Genomic DNA, 4,454 nt, shown 5'->3' with positions numbered 1-4,454 from the left:
CTTATTTTGTGAACCTGTGGTCCTTTACCATTTCACTCTAAGCTTTACAAATTAAGATGTATGGTTCACATGATTCGTAGCTAGTGTCTGTTTTGACAGTCTTGTACCTTACATGATTCCTAGATAGTGTCTTGTACCTCACAAAATAAGTTTTGTTCATCCCTCTGCTAAGAAAGACTAATTTCTCTTTTGTTCATACAAAAAGAAAGGCTCATCCGGCTTCTTAAACCAAAGTTGCCAGCACTGACAAGTATTTTGTGGACGCCCGAAGTGTTTATCCCAAAATCAAACCTAAATTATGGTGAAATTGATAATGGCCTCTATTTATTGAACATATTGGAGAATTACATAGGAAACAAAAGTGATTGTCCAATAACCATATATACTGTAAGATTACTTTTTCAACTTTTACTCTCTATTTATACATTGATAAATATAGATTTTTATAAGTTTGCAACACATTATTATTCCCCTTTTTCCATTTATAAGAAACTCAGCTGAAGCGTTTTGCATTGAGGGTGTGCTATCACATTATTACATGTGATAAGAACCTATTAAGAGATAGAGTGAAAAAAGATGCACTAGAATGGAGTCGTGTACCACTGTAAGAACCTTCATATTTTAATATTATCAAATTTTTCTTGTAAAACCTTTACATTATGTAGTACTTTAGTTGATTAAATAATATTATATGTTCTTATTATGCCAGTGGCTCTCGACCACTACCTTACAGTGACCAACAATTGTTGGATTATGTTTGCAGATCCAAATCGGCAAAAACTAAATTGTAATGATTTTGCTTTGATTTTACAATATTAAAGTTATATGATTTTGCTTTGATTTTACAATATACTCCCTCCGGCTTGTTATTTTCTTCCCATTTCATTATAATACTCCTCACAAATATTAGAGAAACGGGAAGAAAATTAAAAGCCAGAGGGAGTAAAAGTTATATTGTGAGAGATATATTGACTAATTGCATTTCCTCACTATTTAAGTGACGCTATGGTATCCACTCCGTAGATGGAAGTCACAAGACATGCTTTACAGACCCTTGGACTGCGTAGCTTTGTTATGGATCAAGTAAGTATAATTTCCCTTTCCTTTTTCTTTTCACGTTTCATTTTACATTTTCTTTTCACTTATGATGTTTATTTTACTTTTTTTTGTGAATCCTAGAACTTATTTTGTGAATCCTGGAACTTGTTTTGTGAATTGTGGAACTTATTTTGTGAATCTTGGAACTTATTTTGTGAACTTATTTTGTGAATCCTGTAACTTGTTTTGTGAATCTTGGAACTTATTTTGTGAACTTATTTTGTAAATCCTGGAACTTATTTTGTGAATGCTGGAACTTATTTTGTGAATCCTTTACCTTTGTTTTGTTAAATTTGATTTTGTAAGTGATTGATATGTTTGGAGTTAAGTCCACACTCGGTAGACCAGATGTCCTCTACTTGCCAACGACAGTATATGTGAGTTTAAAATCCTTTAGATGTTGATATTCAAGTATTTGCTTTCTTAATGTTGCTCCGCTCTGGTTTATTAAAATAGTCCTACTTTTATCACATGCAGACTGTTCATCTCGAGAGCAACCCAGCTATTTGGGATCATTACCTGAAGTTTGATTATATTCCATTTGATTGTAGCAATATCCAAAAGGTGAAAGATCTCTCTTCTGTTATTTATTTTCTTCTTTATTTATTTTCGTTCATGTGTATTGTTAATTGGTTTGTCTATTGCAGGTTTTTACCCCTATGCGTGCCGATAAGTGTCATCATTGGTGGGCTTGCGTTTGTGATTTAAAGCAAAAAGTAAATTTCATCCTCGACTCAAGCACCGATTTACATGCGGATCCTGATAACCACACAGCCCAAGAGATTCTATGATTTTTTCCCAAAATATTTTGGAGTATTTATCTTTAGTCTCTTAAAAATATAACCCTGTCATATTTTTATGTTTTATTGGATTTTTCATGTTCTAGTTGTACCAAGTTTCATCTGTTCTTTATGGTGGTTCATCTACATTTGAATCTTTGCGGTTGATGCACATGAACGAAATTGTCAACCTTGAAGTCCCTCAACAAACAACATGGTATGTAACCATGTATCTTCGTTTTTTAGGCTATATTTGTGTTTTTATCATACAAGTTTGAATGGTTGAAACTGGACCTGAATGATCCCTCTCTGACCAAAACCAAGTACCCAATCCCATATTGCTGAAATGAATGGTTGATATTTGAATTTAATAAATTTCTTTATCTTAATTTGCGAATCCTGGAACTTATTATGTGAAACTGGAACATCAAATTGTGAAACTTGGTCATGAATAGTTGATCTTCCCTTGAGACGTTTCTTTTACTCATAAATGTTTATTTATTTGTAGTTTTGATTGTGGAGTGTATGTGCTGAAATGGTTGGATGCGTTGGACAATGAAAGTTTATGGACCAACAGTGAATATTTTGAGATATAAATTTATGGGTTTTGCCTCCTACCTTGCCAATTAAATATATACTGTTTTGAAAATCTCTTTTGCAGAAATTGCCGGACTATCGAAAGAAGATAAAATTGGAACTTCTTAAATGGGATAAAAATACAAAAACGATACACTTCCTTGACTTAAAATTAATGCAAAGTCCATTTGCTTATAACTTGGGTGAACATTTTGTAAATAAGTGGGGTGAAAATCTCTTAATTGTTACTTGTTTGTGATGGTATAGGTGTTTCATTGATGACATGATAGTCTTTTTGCAAGCAAATGATCTTTCTCTGATGTATATGTGTTCACTGGCGGACATCCGTTGCTTCAGCAGGCCTGCTATATCTATCTTGCGTTGATGTATTCAGTATTCGAAATGGTGAAATTCGGCCATATGACCGACCTTGTTTGTTTGTAATGGTACCATGAATTGATTAGTCTTTAGTCTTGTATTTGAGTAGCCGAAAATGTAGTGAGTAATCGAGAATGTAATGCTACAAGAAATTGTGAAACTTGGATTTGACCATAAGATGAGACAGCTGTACTTTGTATGACGGTCTTTTATTGAGAGACAAAGATGTTTAATGCAAGCCTTCTTCTCATTTCATTCGCATCTTTTTCTGTATTATGTACATTACATGATTAATGGATACAGGTCTGGATATACCTTTGGTACAATGACATCGACTAAAGGCTTTACTTCATTGGGAAACGATGCTGGATTCAGGCTAAATTGGGAAACGATGCTGGTTTCATGCTTTAATTCATTGGGAAACAATGACATCGACTAAAGACTAAATTCACAAAATCCACATTATGAAAAAGACTAAAGACTAAATTCACAAAAATTCCTAATGCTGGATTCAGGTCTAGGTTTCATAATTTTATGTTCCAGTTTCACAAGATAAGTTCCAGGATTCACAACATTGAGTAAAAGAAACATCTTAAGTGAAGATCAACTATTCATGACCAAGTTTCACAATTTCATGCTCCAGTTTCACGTAATAAGATCCAGGATTCACAAAATTAGAAATATAAACTTTTTAAGTAAAGATCCACCATTCATGACAAAGTTTCACAATTTCTTGAATAGTTTCAGAAAATAACTTCCATATTCTCTCTCTCTCTCTCTCTCTCTCTCTCTCTCTCTCTCTCTCTCTCTCTCTCTCTCTCTCTCTCTCTCTCTCTCTCTCTCTCTCTCTCTCTCTCTCTTCAACTTCCATATTCAGTGCTACAACTTCACTTCCGTCGTCGCCATTATCCAGCCATTATCATTGAGTTTCCATCCGCCATTATCATTGAGCTTTTCATCTGCTATTAGCATTACCGTTTCTACTGGTGCTATCATCCACAAATTAGGTATTTTCTATCTACTTTCTCAAGTTTCGATTCATCCTCCTTTTGTTTCGTATTTTTCACCATAATTTTCAATTAACTTCTTTAATTCGTCAAATTATTGTTGTTATTATGCAGGTTTTTGTTATTGAGGATTTAGGGTTTTGCGAGCATAATTGAAGTCGATTTCTCCTATTTTTCGTATGTTCCTTTCCATTTTTTAGTAGATTTCGATTCTCTTGCTTATTTCGTTCAATTTTAGTAGTATCTATATTGCCAGTTTTTGTAAGCTTGCTTGCGTATTGTTTTGTGATTAATTTATTGTTCTTTTGGATGCATGTTCGTTGGATGCATGTTTCATTATCTTATCCTTCTATATTGCCAGTTTTTAAATGTATTTTTTGTTAACTTTTCAGTAGCTACATCTCATTTGCATTTCGTGAATCTAGGACCTACTTGTGTGAATCTAGGACCTAATTGTTTGAATCTCAGACCTTGTTTTGTGAAACTAGAAGATAATATTGTTATACTTGTTAATAAGTGGATGAAATCACCTTCTCTGTTGTCAAACTTACTTAAAATGTTTACATTTTGGATTTTAGTTCTGATGTTATTTTGCCTTACTTGGTGCATAATAGGA

At 33.3% G+C, this 4,454-nt stretch overlaps 1 long non-coding RNA gene across 1 annotated transcript; it reads left to right on the top strand.

The window, feature by feature from the left end:
• The first annotated feature begins 1,238 nt into the window (after positions 1–1,238).
• On the top strand, positions 1,239–2,604 carry LOC141632265 (uncharacterized). Its single transcript, XR_012537774.1, has 3 exons — positions 1,239–1,662; positions 1,746–2,094; positions 2,539–2,604. It is a non-coding gene; the product is annotated as an uncharacterized LOC141632265 (long non-coding RNA).
• The last annotated feature ends 1,850 nt before the right edge of the window (positions 2,605–4,454 follow it).

Source organism: Silene latifolia, chromosome Y (assembly GCF_048544455.1).
Source record: "Silene latifolia isolate original U9 population chromosome Y, ASM4854445v1, whole genome shotgun sequence".
NCBI lineage: Eukaryota > Viridiplantae > Streptophyta > Magnoliopsida > Caryophyllales > Caryophyllaceae > Silene > Silene latifolia.
This window is presented reverse-complemented; position numbering and strand designations above follow the sequence as displayed.